At 42.4% G+C, this 19,558-nt stretch overlaps 1 protein-coding gene across 2 annotated transcripts in view; it reads left to right on the forward strand.

The window, feature by feature from the left end:
• The window catches only part of LOC124038456 (potassium voltage-gated channel subfamily KQT member 1-like), a 298,643-nt gene that overhangs the window by 173,588 nt on the left and 105,497 nt on the right, over nt 1-19,558 (forward strand). The gene's annotated exons all lie outside the window — the stretch shown is intronic.

Here is a 19,558-nt window from a genome sequence, read left to right on the forward strand (position 1 = left end):
ACAATGTGTCCCTGCTATCCAACCCATGCGTTGATAATTTGCTTGGAGAAATTGGCCCTGGACAAGCCTCCAATTATGGCATAGCACCCTGTCCTGTTCCCAGATCCTCATTCCAGATAACTGCTTTCATTACTGCTGCTTTGAAACCACGAATGTATCCTTCTTCTTTCTCTCCCTCTCGCCCACTTTCATTCTTCTCAGTCTTCTCCTCCTCTGGGAAGTGTAAATATTGCAGTGACAGGCAGTCAGCTTCGTATCACGCTCAAATTAGGTGAACCGTTTACACAGAAATCAGCCGATCTCATATTAAACCTTTTTATGGTGAATAAATGCCATTTGTAGAGATGTCAGTGCAGTGAATGTTCTCCTTGGGGCTTCATGTCTCATAGCGGTTCCATGTGACTCACAGAACCAACATACACAGAGTGTACGAAACATTAAGAATACCTTCCTAATATTGAGTTGCACCCCCCCCCCCTCCGCTTTTACCCTCAGAACAGCCTCAATTTGTCAGGGCATGGACTCTAAAAGTTGTCGAAAGCGTTCCACAGGGGTGCTGGCCCATGTTGACTCCAATGCCTCCAACAGTTGTGTCAAATTGACTGGAGGTCCGTTTGGTGGAGGACCATTCTTGATACACACGGGAAACTGTTGAGCGTGAAAAACCCAGCAACACTTCAGTTCTTGACTCAAACCGGTGCGCCTGGCACCTATTACCATACCCCGCTCAAAAGCGCTTAAATCTTTTGTTTTGACCATTCACCCTCTAAATGGCACACATACATAATCCATGTTCCAATTGTCTCAAGGCTTAAAAATCCTTCTTTAACCTGTGTCCTCCCCTTCATCTACACTGATTGAAGTGGATTTAAGTGACATCAGTACAGGATCATAGCTTCACCTGAGTTCAGCTGGTCAGTCGGTCATGGAAAGGTGTTCATAATGTTTTGTGCACTCAGTGTATATTGAGACTTTTTGTACTATGTTGTGGTACAATGAGGTAAAGTATGAGCAACATAAGATATTTGCCTTCTCATCTTAACAGTTATGTTTTGTGTGATTTCTAGTGCTTTCAGAAAGTATTCACACCCCTTGACTTTATCCACGTTTTGTTGTGTTACAGCCGGAATATATCAAATGTAGATTTGTTTTGTCACTGGCCTACACACAATATACCCCATGATATCAAAGTGTTAAAAAAAAACATTTTTACAAATTAATTTAAAATGAAAATCTGAAATGTCTTGAGTTAGTAAGTGTTCAACCCCTTTGTTATGGCAAGCCTAAATAAGTTCAGGAGTAAAAAATGTGCTTAACAAGTCACTTAATAAGTTGCATGGACTCACTCTCTGTGCAATAATAGTGTTTGACATCTTTGTTTTATGACTACCACATCTCTGTACCCAACAGTTATCTGTAAGGTCTCTCAGTCAAGCAGTGGATTTCAAACACAGATTCAACCATAAAAACCAGGTAGGTTTTTCAATGTCTCACAAAGAAGGGCATCTATTGGTAGATGGGTAGAAAAAACAATAGACATTGAATATCTCTCTGGTAAAGTTATGAATGACATTTTATTGTATCAGTACACCCAGTCACTGTAAAGATACAGGCATCCTTCCAAACTAAGTTGCCGGAGAGGAAGGAAACTGCTCAGAGATTTCACCATCAGGCCAATGATTAAAACAGTTGTAGAGTTTAATGGCTGTGATAGGATAAAACTGAGGATGGATCAACAACCTTGTAGGAACTCCACAATACTAACTTAATTGACAGTGTGAAAAGAAGGACGCTTGTACAGCATTAAAAATATTCCAAAACATGGATCCTGTTTGCTACAAGGCAATAAAGTAATACTGCAAAAAGTGTGTCAAAGCAATTCAGTTTTCGTACTGAATACAAAGTGTTATGTTTTGGGCAAATCCAATTCAACACGTTACTGAGTACCACTCTCCATATTCAAGCATAGTGGTGGCTGCATCATGTTATGTTATGCTTGTAATCGTTAAGGACAGGCAAAATCCTAGAGGAAAACTTAGTTCAGACTGCTTTCCACCAGACACTATATTCACCTTTCAGCAGGACAATAACCATATATATAACCACACAATGCCAAGTTGCATACCAAGAAGACAGTGAATGTTCCGGAGTAGCTGAGTTACAGTTTTGACTTAAATGTACTTGAAAATCTATAGCAGTTATCAACAACCAATTTGACAGAGTTTGAAGAGATTTTGAAAAGATTAATGGGCAAATGTTGCACAATCCATGTGTTGAAAGCTCTTAGAGACTTGTCCAGAAAGACTCACAGGTGTAATCGCTGCCAAAGGCGCTTCTACAAAGTATTGAAATACTTATGTAAATGAGATATTTCTGTATTTCATTTTCAAACGTTTGCTAAAAATCCTAAAAACATGTTTTCCCTTTTGTCATGATGTTGCATTGTGTGTAGATGAGTGAGATGTTTTATTCATTTAATCCATTTTGAATTCAGGCTGTAACACAACAAAATGTGGATTAAGTCAAGGGGTTTGAATACTTTATGACGGCACATTACACATAGAATCTTCCTGCTCAATACGAGAAATGCAACAAAGCAAAAGTAGAATGATTTTATGCCTTAGATGAGAATGCATGCTAGCTATGAAAATGATGTGTTGGTAGTCATCATCATCACCACAGACAAAGAGAAAGTCCCTGGACATGGGACAATACTCTTTCTGTAGTACAAACTGTATGGGTGCAACCTAGCACAGCAAAATGTCATTAGAAATACATGGAGAATTTGATCACAGTCACTGGATAATGAGATTGTGTTGTTGTTTAGATTAGGAATTTGTTTTTTGTTTTTATCAATGCTGCTCTATGAATCGGACACTGTGTTCTTGTGTTTTGGCAGCAGTTTTGTTTTCAATGTGTTCCAACACATTCTGAGGGGTACTGTTTGTTCTTTTGCCCAAATTAGATAACACGTCTCTGTCCGAGCCCAATCTCTGCATCGGGAGTTCTGCATTGTCACTGGTGTGGAAAGTTTATACAAATCAGTTGGGGGAAAAAGTCAGTTCAGTTTGTCAGTTATTGCCTGAGGTCAAAGGTCAAGATGCAGGCACATAATGCAGTGTAACACGCTCCCCTCTCAGATCTCACTTCACACAGAAACTGAAGCAAGGTCAACTTCCCCAACACAGCTCTGCGGCCCTATAGAACCCACGCTTACCATCTTTCATTTGTTCTGAGGCTGTGAAACTCCCCATGATCTCCCGGAAACAGCATGTTACGCATTGCTCTTAACCTGACCAGGTTTGACCTGGGATATGAGCCTTGATTGGCCAGTGAGCCCACGGATGGAGGTCTGGGTTTGTCCAATGAGTCATCCTCAGAAAGGTAATGTGAAATAGATGACGGAAGTCATTGTGGATAAATGAAGGTTTACGATGCTATGCATGACAATACTATGTCAGTTATAATGCTGGGCTGCATTTCATTTCAAAGGGATGTTTTTTGAGGTTTCATTGTGTTCATTGGTTGGTGCTATCAAATCTCCCCTTTGGGGCGATTAATAAAGTGCTATCTTACCTGGCCCCCAGTCTTAATTTACTTTCTTGGTGGATCTGAGATGATTGGATTGGTATTTAGTGGTGTCAGAAGGGAAGGATCTTGTCGGAATGAGATGCATCCCTGGAGAGTTATTTGAATAAAACATGCATTAGGATCACCATTGGCTGACACGGTAATGTCAGCTTATCTTCCTGGGGTCCAACAGAGAACTAAAAAGACATTCCAATTTTACATTAAGGCATTATAAACATTTAATAAGTAATGATATGACAACCTCTGTTGTGATAATTGCTTTGTTTGCTCTAAAAAGCCATTCATTCATACTCCACCGTGACATACAATAAGGCCGTGACAACAAAAAGTCAACCGTCACACAGTGGTGGAATCATTTCACCTACAACCACCCTTTGCCTTGATGACAGCTTTGCACACTCTTGGCATTCTCTCAACCAGCTTCACCTAGAATGCTTTTCCAACAGTCTCGAAAGAGTTCCCACATATGCTGAGCACTTGTTGGCTACTTTTCCTTCACTCTGCGGTGGAATTCATCCCGAACCATGTCAATTGTGTTGAGGTCGGGTGATTGTGGAGACCAGGTCATTTGATTCAGCACTTCATCACTCTCCTTCGTGTTCAAATAGCCCTTACACAGCCTGGAGGTGTGTTAACACATTTTTGGTTACTATACGTTTCCATATATGTTATTCCATAGTTTTGATGTCTTCACTATTATTCTACAATGTGGAAAATAGCTAATAAAACAAAACAACTCTTGAATGAGTAGGTGTGTCCAAAGTTTTGACTGGAACTGTATACAGTTGAAGTCGGAAGTTTACATACATCTTAGCCAAATACATTTAAACTGTTTTTCACAATTCCTGACATTTAAAATCCTGACATTAAAATTCCCTGTCTTAGGTCAGTTAGGATCACCACCATATTTTAAGAATGTGAAATGTCAGAATAATAGACGAGAGAATGATTTTTTTTCTTTTTTTTCTTTCATCACATTCCCAGTGGGTCAGAAGTGTACATACACTCAATTAGTATTTGGTAGCATTGCCTTTAAATTGTTGAACTTGGGTCAAACGTTTCAGGTAGCCTTCCATAAGCTTCCCACAATAAGTTGGGTGTATTCTGGCCCATTCCTCCTGACTGGTGTAACTGAGTCAGGTTTGTAGGCCTCCTTGCTCGCACACACTTTTTCAGTTCTGCCCACAAATTTTCTATAGGATTGAGGTCAGGGCTTTGTGATGGCCACTCCAATACCTTGACTTTGTTGTCCTTAAACCATTTTGCCACACTTTGGAAGTGTGCTTGGGGTCATTGTCCATTTGGAAGACCCATTTGCGACCAAGCTTTAACTTCCTGACTAATGTCTTGAGATGTTGCTTCAATGAATCTGCATAATTTTCCTACCTCATGATGCCATCTATTTTATGAAGTGTACCCTCCTGCAGCAAAGCACCCCCACAACATGATGCTGCCACCCCCATGCTTCACAGTTGCTAAACGTAGTCTGGCTTTTTTTATGGCGCTTATGCGGCAGTGGCTTCTTCCTTACTGAGCAGCCTTTCAGGTTATGTTGATATAGGACTCATTTTACCATGGATATAGATACTTTTGTACCTGTTTCCTCCAGCATCTTCACAAGGTCCTTTGCTGCTGTTCTGGGTTTGATTTGTACGTTCATCTCTAGGACACAGAACGTGTCTCCTTCCTGAGCGGCAAGACGGCTGCGTGGTCCCATGGTGTTTATACTTGCATACTTTTTTCTGAGGTCTTGGCTGATGTCTTTTGTTTTTCCCATGATGTCAGCAATGAGGCACTGAGTTTGAAGGTAGGCCTTGAAATGCATGCACAGGTACACCTTCAATTGCCTCAAATGATGTCAATTAGCCTATCAGAAGCTTATAAAGCCATGACATCATTTTCTGGAATTTTCTAAGGTGTTTAAAGGCAGAGTCAACTTAGTGTATGTAAACTTCTGACACTGGAATTGTGATACAGTGATTTATAAGTAAAATAATCTGTCTGTAAACAATTGTTGGGAAAATGATTTGTGTCATGCACAAAGTAGATGTCCTAACCGACTTGCCCATATTATAGTTTGTTAACAAGAAATTTGTGGAGTGGTTGAAAAACGAGCTTTAATGACTCCAACGTAAGTGTATGTAAACTTCCGAGTTCAACTGTTCATCCACTGTTATGCCATGCAGCCCTGCAGTTTTCCCAGACTTAAAGGCTTTAATTGCATCAAGACTTTCCTCCTCTGTAATTTGGCCTTTACATGAGTCTTTCTGTACAGCTGTTCATTGTACATTATTAATAGAAGAAAAAAAATCCCTACAATTAGCTTCGGTTAGTGTAGATGGAGGACACTGAAACAAAATATATACTTGAAGTACTTTACTTTCAATTTGAAGATATTGTTTGGAAAATCATGGATTACTCTATCATTTGTAACAAGTTTCAGTAAATTATTTTTGGTAGCATTTCTATGTTGAAGTAAAAAAAAAAAAAAATTGGTGCATTTTTCCCCGTATGTGACCGACCGGCTCAAATCAGTCTTATGTAGCAAAATTTGAAATTCTGTTTTTTACATGGGATAAAAGTAGAGCAACAAAATGGTATATCATATTCTACAGTTGAGGAACAATGTGAAAGTCATTTTGCTTTGAAAGTTGATAAACTGGTAAACTCACTTTTGCGAAAATGGCCTTTGAATGTTTTGGTGCTACGATTGGAGAGCCGGTAATATTGCGGTTACGATATATTCCAAATTATATCTATAATATCGACAGAAACATGGCAAACGTTGTTTATAATCAATCCTCAGGGTGTTTTTCAAATATCTATTCGATAATATATCAACCGGGACAGGTGGCTTCTTAATAGGAAAGAGAGAAACAATGGCCGCATTTGTCTCTTACGCACAAAACACTCTAAGAGACTCCAGCTGACCACTGACGCAATTTTGACGTTCAGGCTCATTTTTCAAAATAAAAGCCTGAAACTATGTATTGTGACACTAGACACATTGGGGAAGCCATAGAAAAGGGAATATGTTTGATATCTCATTCACTGCTCAATAGGGATGCATAGGAATGCAGAGCTTTTGAAATAAGAGTCCCTTCCTGATTGGATTTTTCTCAGGCTTTCGCCTGCAATATCAGTTCTGTTATACTGACAGACAATATTTTTACAGTTTTGGAAACTTTAGAGTGTTTTCTATCCTAAGCTGTCAATTATATGCATACATCTTGTCCTGACAAAATAGCCTGTTTACTTTGGGAACGTTATTTTTCCAAAAATGAAAATAGTACCCCCTAGATTCAACAGGCTAGCTTTCTAGCTACTTCCAGACACATAATGAGAGAACACCCTACTCTGACCATTTTACTCGCCCTAGCAGTGCTGGTTGTGCTGTTTTCATGTTTTCCAGAGTGTTGGTTACTGTAACTGTGCTGCTGGCAACAATTTAAGGATGCTTTTTCTGCCGACGTTTACTGACACCGGCCATATTCAATGGGTGTTGAGCTTTCGTAAGTTCATCAGTTATTCTGCACTCCCTGACACACTCGCATGAGAGTGCTCTGAAATCGGAGTAGATGGCCAGACTGAATTTACGAACACACCCGAAATGGTTACTTGCATAGTGGAGTATTTTGTAAGACATGTAGCTAGCTAGCTAGCTATCTAAGTAAACAATGAAGCATAATCCCAACTCCTGACATTACTACTCTGCATGAATATGCAGGTAGCTAACCAACCAGGTTCAATGTTAGCTAGCTAACATTAGGCTATAGCTAGCTAAGCAAATGGTCTAAGATACGAATAATAAGTTCATACACATAACGTTAGCCGGCGAACCAGCCAGGTAACGTTAGCTTGCTAGCTAAACAATGAAGCATAACCACAACTCATGACGTTACTACATGAAATTGCAGGTAGCTAACCACCAGGTTCAATGTTAGCTAGCTAACTTTAGCCTATACCTAGCTAAGCAAATATATATTTCTGTCAAAATTAGAAACATGTAATATCTGAAAATGTAGCTAGCTAACCTGTGAACATAATTCATGGTTGGACACATCTCCTTTCGGATGCCATGGTTGCCCTTAGTTTGAAGATGTAATCCGGTGACAGGTGTTTTCTCCATCTCCTTAGCTATCATACTTGAATTCCACTTATTTAAAAACTCAGTCCTCCAGAAGGTGGAGAGCAACACTTATGCAGTTTTAATATACATTTTCAAAAAGCTGCGTTAGACAGGATTACCTAGACATACTGACCAGCTCAAATAGACAGAAGTGTGCTATATGCCAGACCAATTCAAACTCATCTCTCGGCATGTCCATCCCACACATCTCAGCCAATCATGGCCAGCGGGGAGGTTGCTGCCTTTTTCTTTTGCTAAACCAACTAGGCTCATAATTTAAGAATTGTATTCATATTTACAGATGGCATACAAGTTTGTTATTAAGGCACATGAAAGTTCACATGTTTGAGAAGGCATTTCTCCCAAGAAACACATTTTGATAAAAAGGTTACGCTCAAGCGGCTCTCCTGTGACGTAGTGACCCGCGACATATGCCTAGTTTCCTGAAACGGGTCACATGTTCCATCCATTTTGCATTGTTTTTTAAATAATATATTACACTTGATCTTTCATGAATATGTTCCTCCATTTCTTTTTGTTTTTCCTCTAACTTATTCTGAGCCTCTATGGTACTTTTTTTATTGCTATCTTTCTGTACTGTTAGTCCTTCTATTTGCTTTGTTAAAATTGACTCTCTTTTTTTCATGATATCCCATTGCTTAGCCCAAAGAATCACACAGTGCCACCCACAGAACAGAAGCAGATCAACCGCCAAAAGCATTTCCATCGCCCTCACCTCGATTTGCATTACATAATAGCTCTAAAAAAAATATTTGCCTTACAAAAATTACATTTTTGGCAAGCAATTACTATTTTAGCAAAACAAAATGTAATTCATCCTATGTTATCCCTAACAAGAGTCGGCTTTCTATTCCGCAACAAAGCCTCCTTCACTCACGCCGCCAAGATTACCCTAGTAAAACTGACTATCCTACCGATCCTCGACTTCGGCGATGTCATCTACAAAATTGCTTCCAACACTCTACTCAGCAAACTGGATGCAGTTTATCACAGTGCCATCCGTTTTGTCACTAAAGCACCTTATACCACCCACCACTGCGACTTGTATGCTCTAGTCGGCTGGCCCTCGCTACATATTCGTCGCCAGACCCACTGGCTCCAGATCATCTACAAGTCCATGCTAGGTAAAACTCTGCCTTTTCTCAGTTCACTGGTCACGATGGCAACACCCATCCGTAGCACGCGCTCCAGCAGGTGTATCTCACTGATCATCCCTAAAGCCAACACCTCATTTGGCCGCCTTTCGTTCCAGAACTCTGCTGCCTGTGACTGGAACGAATTGCAAAAATCGCTGAAGTTGGAGACTTTTATCTCCCTCACCAACTTTAAACATCTGCTATCTGAGCAGCTAACCGATCACTGCAGCTGTACATAGTCTATTGGTAAATAACCCACCCATTTTCACCTACCTCATCCCCACACTGTTTTTATTTATTTACTTTTCTGCTCTTTTGCACACCAATATCTCTACCTGTACATGACCATCTGATCATTTATCACTCCAGTGTTAATCTGCAAAATTGTAATTTTTTGCCTATATCCTCATGCCGTTTGCACACATTGTATATAGACTCCCCTTTTTTTCTACTGTGTTAGTGACATAATTGTTTACTCCATGTGTAACTCTGTGTTGTCTGTTCACACTGCTATGCTTTATCTTGGTCAGGTCGCAGTTGCAAATGAGAACTTGTTCTAAACTAGCCTACCTGGTTAAATAAAGGTGAAATAAAAAATAAAATAAAAAACATTTCTCCCAAGCAACAGTTAGTTAGTGAGACAGAGACAAACCCATTCACACCATCTTTCTCTTTTCTCTCTGTCTGTCTATCTCTGTCTCTTGCAAGCCTCTGTAATTATAAATGTTAATTGTATGCTGGAGAGGAGAGGGACTGGAACATGTTGTAAAATAGGGTTCTGCCAGAACATGCAGCTCATCTGATGCTGTACATTCCCCACCTGCTCTATTATACCCTTAAAACCACTAGCTGGCTGGCTGGCTGGTTGTCTGGCTGGCTGGCGCTGCCTTTCTGGCTGCCTGTTCATCTGACTGGCTGGCTGGCCGGCTAGCTCTGTCTGTCTCTCTTTCTGGCATCCTCACTGTCTTTCTGTCACTGTCTATTTATTACATTGTCAGAACAAATGTTACCAAGATCTCAATTTCTCCACTTTGGCTTAGTTTACTCTGAAGTTCAGTGAGAAAGTCAGAGTGAAAAAAGGAGAAAGAAGGTAGAAAGAGAGGGTGAAGTGAGGTAGAGGGAGAAAGAGAAAGAAAGATTTAGTTGTGTGTGAGTCAGCCTGTTCATAGTGATTTCCTCCCCGTGTTCAGTTCCAGTGAAGTGAAGTCTTGGTGTTTGGCCTGGGCTCCACCATATCCTTTACCTGTAATGGTATCCTCTCCTCTCTTTCCTCATTAGGGGATTGGAAAAGTCAGGCCAACTCATTGCAACTTCAGCTCTTTTAACTTTTGGCATACTTTCCATAGAACAGCAGTTCTCTTCCTTTCCCATTGGTCACAAAAGTTCACCCTTCTTGAATTGTTTCTTATTTTAAGCTTTTGTTTACCAGTATACTCTCCATGCATGCTGTAGTTTCTACCAATTCATATTTGGAGTTATGCACGACTCATTACTAGTCCTCCCCCTCCTCAACCCCACCCTTACCCAAACAACGGAGAGGGGGTTCCATGCCACTCTAGTGGAGCCCTTCCTAGTGCCTCAAATATGCCTCCCTCCTGTCTTCCCGTGACTCTCCTCTCGTCTCCCTCTCAGCCTAGCCTATAGAGACAGCCCTTCTGTCTGTCACTGGCACCTTGTTTGGATGAGTGACCCTGCTGCTAGCCTAATTACTCTGTGGTGTGTGTGTGTGTGTGTGTGTGTGTGTGTGTGTGTGTGTGTGTGTGTGTGTGTGTGTGTGTGTGTGTGTGTGTGTGTGTGTGTGTGTGTGTGTGTGTGTGTGTGTGTGTGTGTGTGTGTGTGTGTGTGTGTGTGTGTGTGTGTGTGTGTGTGTGTGTGTGTGTGTGTGTGTGTGTGTGTGTGTGTGTGTGTGTGTGTGTGTGTGTGTGTGTGTGTGTGTGTGTGTGTGTGTGTGTGTGTGTGTGTGTGTGTGTGTGTGATGGATCACTTCTATGGCTGAGGGGCAGTGGGGCTCCTGACGGGGCCTAGGATGGCCTCCTACCTTCATGCCCCCAGGGAGGAGATAAGTGCTGCATGTCAGGAGCATTTCCAGAATTTTCTTCTATCTCTCACTCCTTTTAATCTCTCGCTCTCGATTTCGCTCTCTCTCACTGTCTCTCTCTCTCTCTCTCGCTGTCTCTCTCTCTCTCCTGTCAGGTTGACTACTCATACAAAGAAAGGCCACACCAATTTCCCTCTCGCTGTTTCCTTAGGCCCTAAGGAAACTGAGAGAGAGAAAGTGGTGTGTGACACACACACTCACACACACACTGAAATTACAGTAACATTTTATTTAACCATGTCATATAACATTGTCACAACACTGTCATGACACATTCTGTATATTTAGATGTGTTGTGACATATATAGCAATATTTTATGGCTGGTTATAACACCAGTGTCAAAGCGCACAAATCCTACCACACAAGGTAAACCATTCCATTCTACTTGTAAATAGTATGTTATATAACATTTCCAAAGAAATTTCATTTTATTACCATTGTAATTATTCACACATTGATGTCAAACATGTGCTTAGCCCATGCTCTTTCGCTGATGACTGGGATTAATGCAGGAGCAGGACAAAAAAACATCCTGTGATTGATTCCAAAATATGTAAATATATAGAATCTAAGTTTGTTTGTTCACCACATTATTATTGTAGTCCTCCATGGTTTTGCTTTAATATAGCTACATGTACATTTAATGCTACCACTAGGGGGGGGACATTCAAACTGTTAGCTGCAGGCGCACACTTCATACATTGGAAGAAGAGAAGGAGGAAGAGAAGCCCAGTGCATAATTGTCAGTTGTCAGTGTTTTCTTTTTCATCCTGTTTTCAAGTTTGTAAAATTTACAAGCGTGATTTCATTTTTGAAATCTAGAGATAGCACGTTTATCTAAACCATGAGTTTTCCCGTAGTCTTTATTTATAATTTAACTGTTGTGACCGAGTGGGGAAAAAAGTGAGATTTTTCCCTTCATATAATTGTAGCCAAACATGGCTAGCTAAGTTTGTATGTAAATCAATGAGACAAGATGGCGTCTCGGGAAAAAAAATATTTTCGTTATTAATGTTTTGTCTTGTAATTTTTTTTCTACATTTTTTACAAACGATGGCTCGTATTAAGTATATTTACATGAGTACATATGACCCACGCTAATGATAAGTATTTTATAAAGTTACTTTTTTATGTGTATCTAAAGGTCGCATGCTAACTGTTAACATTAGCTAACTCAGCGCTAGGCGCTAGCTAGCCTGCCATAGTTAGCTAGTTGTTATTATGGGTATGAGTTACATTTAATACACAGGCCTCTTCTAGATTTTTTTGTACAATTATCACTATATATACAGTATATAGAGTGAATCAAATGTACTGTTGTTGCCTCAACAAGGCATGGGTGTATTTAGTTGTTTTGTACACCACCATCTTTAGTGATAGGGTAGCTAAAATTAGCTTGCTAGCTGCATGAACAGTTGAGAGCTAACTGTAGCTATGTTAAAAAGGGATTGTAATGTATTTGAACTTGCCTGAAAGTGTTTGCTATTCTCATAATATATTTGGTGTGAAGTTTTCAGATTTCTTTAACGATGCCACTGCATTGTAGCATCCTCTTTTCTGATTCCTGTTCTTTGCTGAGGTATATTTTCCAGAGAAAGTAATGCATCTGTTGCATCCAGTGGTGGAGGTGAAGACCTCGAGTGAGGCTGTAGAAACAAATTTGAATAAATAATGCAATTTCAAATTAATTCCCTTTTTTTGTTGTCGTTCTAATGAATTCTTTACAGTGAGTTCATCGTAATGGAAAATACATTTTATGATTCTGTCATGAAGCGTTATGACCAGCCTGTGTCACTTTACTTGGACTAAGAAAATACACTTTATGACACTGTCAAGAAGGATGATGGCCATCATAATCATGTATGTCAGGTAGGCCTATCACGTAAATGCCCTTCTGTCATTTAATATGGTCAATTTCACAACATTTTATATAACATAACCATACTGTTTACTAGTAGGCACACACACACACACTGTCTCTCTCTCTTCTAGTGGCAGGTGTCTCCCTCTACTGATCTGGACAGAGGGAGGGAGCACATAGCGGGTAGTGAAGGGAACTTTTTGATACACCAAACTTTCTCGCTGTGCCTACAGTATCTCCCTTTCTTTCTTTCCTTCTTTCTTTCTAACTCTTTCTATTACACACACACACACACACACACACACACACACACACACACACACACACACACACACACACACACACACACACACACACACACACACACACACACACACACACACACACACACACACACACACACACACACACACACACACACACACACACACACACACACACACACCACCCTGTAGAGAAGCCAACCAGGCCTTCCCACAGCTGAAGGGGAACAAAAGGGCTGATCAGAAGAGAAAAGAGTAATTAAACACAAGGCTTTAATGTCAGCCAGACCCCCATACTCCCCACCCACCCACCCATTTTACCACAAAAACAAGAATGGAAGAATAACTTCTTTCAAAGAAAGAATGGTTTTATAATCCTGCCTAGCTTCTGAAAGGAAGCCCTCAGCTCTGGAGGCACAGGGTCAGCCTCTCTCTCTGCCTTCTGGGCTTATTCCATCTCTCTCTTTCTCTCTCTCTCTCTCTCTCTCTCTCTCTCTCTCTCTCTCTCTCTCTCTCTCTCTCTCCTCTCTCTCTCTCTCTCTCTCTCTCTCTCTCTCTCTCTCTCCCCTCTCTCTCTCTCTCTCTCTCTCTCTCTCTCTCTCTCTCTGTCTCTCCCTCCCGTTGGCTGGGCCCATAGAGAGAGCTAAGTCAGGCTGAACGAATGTGGGCAAGCCTGTGACCGCACCTCCAGCAGCCCCTGGCTCCCCAAAAAGAAGGTGTCTCTAATTGTTCCTTCTAACTTCTTACACACACACACACACACACACACACACACACACACACACACACACACACACACACACACACACACACACACACACACACACACACACACACACACACACACACACACACACACACACACACAGTCCCCCTCTTCACATCCCCACGCTGGGCTCATGTGCTCGGATTATCATACGCCTATGAAAGAAGCAGCCAATTGAATCCCAATACAGCCGGTTATAGGAAAGACACTTCTACTGAGCCAGGGCCTCCGCTGGAGGGGGTAATCACAGAAATGTATTTTTTTTAAACAAGGGTCCAGTGTGGTGTTTTTCCAGGACCCCCTAACTGGCAGCTATAAAGGGAGTATTTCTCTAACATGCACTAATCCTGCTAAACAGCACCAAATCCTATTAGACCATGAATTATAGCTCCTGCTTCGGCACCTCTCTCTCTAGCCTGTCCTTCCACTGGAGAAACCCAATACCCCTCCCCTTCCTCGCCAACTTCTCAATCACACCCCCACACACAAACACACACACGTGCGCACATACACACTCCCCACCACATCACCAAAACCTGCACCCCGCTCCTCAATACTGTAGCCCAGGCTGACATGGGAGGGAGGGGAGGCGTGTGACTGTGCTCCGGAGTTGAGGTCTATGTTCGTTTACTGTATATGTGTAGGTATGGAGACTTGTGCTTCTGTGTGTATGATTGTGCAATGTACATGTGTGGACGGTGGTTCTCCTCCCCTCAGTCAGTCAGTCAGTCAGTCAGTCAGTCAGTCAGTCAGTCAGTCAGTCAGTCAGTCAGTCAGTCAGTCAGTCAGTCAGTCAGTCAGTCAGTCAGTCAGTGAGCCAGCCTTTTACCACTTATTTAAAGGGCTGTTTATGCCCAAACCAACCAGAGACATTTCCCCTTCCCCTCCTCTCTCTATGGAAGGGGTAGCTCCTGCTCTGCTCTTGTCGGCTCCTTTGTTGAATAACCTCCTTAGCTTAGGTAACCTCCAACATCACCACTTCCCTAATTAAGGAGATTTTGTGAAGCTGAGGTCAGAGCTTCTTTCTTTCTTTCCCTCGCACATATATCGAATCAAATCAAATCACCCTTAAGCGAGTTCTTGGACTTTCCATCATTAAATAAATAAGATAAAACTGTATTTCAAAAAATGGTTTAGCCTATTCACCTGTGGATTGGTTGCTCTTTACTGTATCTAGCCAGCCCAAGTATGCAAAGTGAAAAACCCGGTTCTGTACAAACATAATCATTTCAATGACATCCTGAATCTGTCTGTGTGCTGTTTTGCATAACTAAAGCTGTAGTAGAAGTGATTTACATGTAGTAGTGGTATTGTTTAACAGTAGCAGATCCACTATTGACATGTCCAGACATTCATAGGGAAGTTGCCTACTCTGTCACTTAGCCCTTAGGAAATAACGAGTTCGAGGATAATTCCACCCAAAACCGACTTTTTGATATTTGTTTCATTAGTCCAGTGTTGAAATAGTCCCGGGATGTTTTTTTGCTTGTCAGCACTCAAGTTTGGAAGATACAGTGTATGTTGCTTTCAAAGTACAGAAATCATCCGTGTAATGATGCCACTCTGGGTGGAGTTGTCCTTTAACCCTTTTTTCCTTTAACACTTACGAAGTGCCTTCACTGTTTCTGTCAGCTGAACTCTGAGAGCAGGACTCAGGACCTACTGATGTCTGGAGGTCTGTAGAGGTGTGTAGCCTGCACCCGAGAACTAGACGTTACTCACTAAACCCTGTCCAAAAATAATTGTATTTCTGTGTGTGTGTGGGGGGGGGTGCGTGCGTGCGCATGTCCTTAACTTGAGGTTTTCTTCCTGGTATTGTCCAAGCACAGGGTTCAGGGTGGTCAAAGTTCAACTGTTCGAGCGTTCACCTCTATCAGCAACGAGGGACCTTTTCCACTTCTCCCCTGTAATCACACGTTGTGAAAGTGGGTTCATTAAATGTGGGTGGGGTTTTGGTCAGGATGATATACTCAGTCATTCCAGAGAGGCAATTTTCTTTGTTTGGTTCTCTCTCAACCATTTAGAAATCAAACCACAAATTGCAGTACCTTTAGAAGTACACCAGGGTGGTGGAAGGATGTGTTTGTGTGTGTAAACACGTGATACTAGCATGTGGTTGTGTGTGTATATTTATGTGTGTGTGGGATAGAGAGAGTGAGAAACGGAGTCCTCTACCACCCCATGCTAGTGTCAACCAGCCCTTTCCTCCGGTGAATCTGGGAGACAGAAATGTATGACAGATGTGGCAGGCTGCAGCAGGCTTCGTGCCCCACTGTTCCTCATTTCTGCTGTGGTGACATGGCACGGCACGTAAATCACGGCCTCTCTTCTCCTCTGCTCTCCATGTTGTCAGCTATTAAATACACAGGCTTTCATGTGTTCACGTGCTCATTACCAGCCGGGCCGCGCTGAGTGCAGCCTGCTATTGTCTCAAACATTGTGTGATCAAGGCCTATTGATCGGTCCTGCTTGTCTCTGACTGGGGCTGCAGACACAAAGACAACTGGAGCAGACACCCCCAGAGAGAGAGAGAGAGAGTGGTCAGTAACTAACCAACAACACACATCACCAGTAACTATACACAGCAGGGTAGAGAGAGACTAGAGACAGACTCCTGCATGCAAAAAACCTCTCTGTCTCGCTGATGATTCAACAACACACCGACTGAATTTGACATGAAAGACAGTTACTGGCTCCCGGCTAATTAAACTTCTCTCATATTTCAAGTGTAAAGTGTAGAGATAATCCAGGGCCTCTTCTGATTTAATACAGAAATGTTGTGGGCGTCTGTTTTTCTCTTGCATTGATCAAAGACCCCTCCCGAAGCTGATCATCGACTACAGGCCTGTGCCTTTGCTGTGCTCTGACCATCGACCTGTAACTCTAGACTCTAAAGCCTCTTTCCCCTGACGGACTCCGTCCCCAGACGTTATTACACTGTGTGCTCCTAGGAAACACAGACAGGATATTAGACTGGCTCCAGCCAAGGAACAGCAGAGAGGCGGACTGTTACTAAGGACTACTATGAAGTTTCTAAAGTAACCACCTGGAAAAATCAACCCAGAAAGCTTTATTAAGAGAGAAACCTCCAAGTGCCAATGGATGGCATGTGGCTATAATCTGTCCAGGATTTCAAAGGACCACACCAACTCATTTCTCCTCAACACTGTACCCAATTGAATTGACCACAGTAGCCCTGGTGAAGAATGGTGAGTCTGTGGAAGACTGTTGGCAGTCTTAAGCCTGGGTATTCACTGGAATAAACACGCGTCCCCCTTGGCCCTGAAATCACACGGCACAGGGCAATCAAAACAATATTGAAGTCTGTGTGAGGGAGATGAAACGCTTGCTGACTCCAGAGGATCCCTGGGATGCATTGTGTTGTGTGGAGAAATAAACGAGAGGAGAAGAGAGGAGAAGAAGAATGAGACTAGCAGCAAGTGTTATGAGTCATCAACCAGAGAGAGAGAGAGAGATGTGGGAAAGCTGACACTCCAAATGTGGTTGAGCGCCGCATCTGGGGCCGACTTTAAGTTGTGTAAAATATGTTATTCTTTTATCACGGTCACTTGCCAAGCATGCATGTGCATTTGGGAAACGAGGGGGGAAACAGTCCCGTGATCGAAACTGCACGTGTTTTCTGTTTCCTACATGTGTTTTCTTTCCCAATTATGTTCAATCTACAACTCGGTGCAAAAACACATCCTCCTTGCACTTGGGAAGACGGATGAGGGGGTGCAAAAATGAACGGGGGGTATTGTTCGTGTGCATTTCCTCGTATAGGCCCAGATCTGAGGGCGGAAAAAGCAGTCCCAGCAGTCTGCTTTGATCCATATGTTTTATGGCCCCTGTCAGTGTATTGTCTGTTAAGTCCTTTTGTTGTCCCTACCCTCTAATGAAGTCTTCAGACTGGGCTTGTTGACTCCACAAAGGCGGGAGGGTGTGCTTCTTCACAGAGAACCAGCTAGCCAGCTGTAGGGCTGGAACGCAGCAGTCACAACAAGTCTTGTACCCCCATACATCCCCCCAACAAAGGGCTGCTGCCTTCAGAATGGAGCCATTCATTTGCTTTGGAGCACTTCAGCAGAGAAGACCTTATCTCTCACCACAGTCACGCTCAGAGCCCGGCAAAGTGTGTCACACGCACACACTTTCTCTCTAGTTATGGGAGGATGTTTTTTGGGGGACTTGGGGCCACATTCTTTTAATCTCCATACTTGGTGACTTTGCAGACTATGTTGTGCCGTTATCTTTGAAGGGGATGGCAACTCCGTCTTCTGTCTCTCGTTTGTTCCTGTGCCCGTTTCTCATCTCTGTGCTATTTTACAAGGTGTCCCGCTCTGACTTCCTTCAGAATGTTCTTGTTAAAGAATCCGTCGGCGTCGCTCAGCGTTAATCCGGCGTCTCTCGAGACGCACTCCAAACGCCATCCCGGGCGGCTTATCCAGCCCCCTTGATGTCAGCGATAAGGCCGAAGGGTAAGGGTCACATGTTTTAAAACATACGTGAAGGAAAAGCAGATATTTCAGCTCCGCTTTTAAGACAGACCCCCCCAAAATATCCATATTGAATTGATTGCATTCTCTTTGATCTGTCAGCACAGCTAGTGTCAGAGAGAAGCAACAGACAGAGACACATGGGTTGTCACTGAGAGCCCATTACTACTCACGCTGCAGTCCTAGCACACAGCACCTCCAGTACAGAGACAGCATAGTACAACAATATAATAACAGTCCAGAAATATGAAACCACCGCTTCAATGTTAAACTGTAAAATGAGAGGGCACACATTCTATACCATGGACCAAAAATAATCCAAACAGTTCTGGAATAGACTCTGAGGGCCTATTTCCAGATCTAGCTAGCAGGTCACCACTTCCTCTACTGCTCTGTGGTCATCCTCTAGCCATGACCCCATGACCCATGGAAGTTGTCAGCAGTCGAACCGCACATAAACACCCTCCCAAGTTTTGCCCTCACACACACACATCAAAGTATCGTACTCACACGTACACCCAAATATGGCCGTGTCATCTCCAACAGTCACATTTGGCTCACAACAACATATATATATATATTTTTTACCAGATCTGTGTGCATCTTGTTGTGCATTTCAGCTTAGACAGTGAAGCCAAGCGAACATCAACACATCATGCAAAGTACTTGCGTGATGGAAGAAGTGGGTCTGTACTCTTGCGGCTATAACTAGGCTACTATGTGTGCTGTTATGGTGTTTAGTTTAGTGCCGGTGGTTTTTCCCATTTGTTGAGACAAATGAGGCATGTTGAGCCAGTGTGTGTGTGTGTGTGTGTGTGTGCGTGTGCGTGTGTGCGTGTGCGTGTGTGTGTGTGACTCAGATTACACAAGATGTTTGGTTGTTCCAGATTCACAGAAGGACACAAATTCACAGTTTTAATATTGTGGCGAAACCTACAAACGAACAACAAGTTCATCAGAGTTCAACATCCGTGAGTTGTATGAGAAACCTGTTTAGTTCCAGAGGATGAGATCATACAGTTCTAGCACACAGTGTGTTTGTTTGAGAGTGCGTGTGCTTTCGTGCACACACGTGCATGTGTTTGTGTGTGTGTGTTGGTGTTTTGTGTGTGTGTGTGTGTGTGGTAGGGAGGGGGACTCTCCTAGCCCTCGAAGCCATATGTGTTTTGCCATTGCATGGAACACACATTCTGCAT

The sequence above is a fragment of the Oncorhynchus gorbuscha genome, linkage group LG01, assembly GCF_021184085.1.
Source record: "Oncorhynchus gorbuscha isolate QuinsamMale2020 ecotype Even-year linkage group LG01, OgorEven_v1.0, whole genome shotgun sequence".
In the NCBI taxonomy this organism is placed as follows: domain Eukaryota; kingdom Metazoa; phylum Chordata; class Actinopteri; order Salmoniformes; family Salmonidae; genus Oncorhynchus; species Oncorhynchus gorbuscha.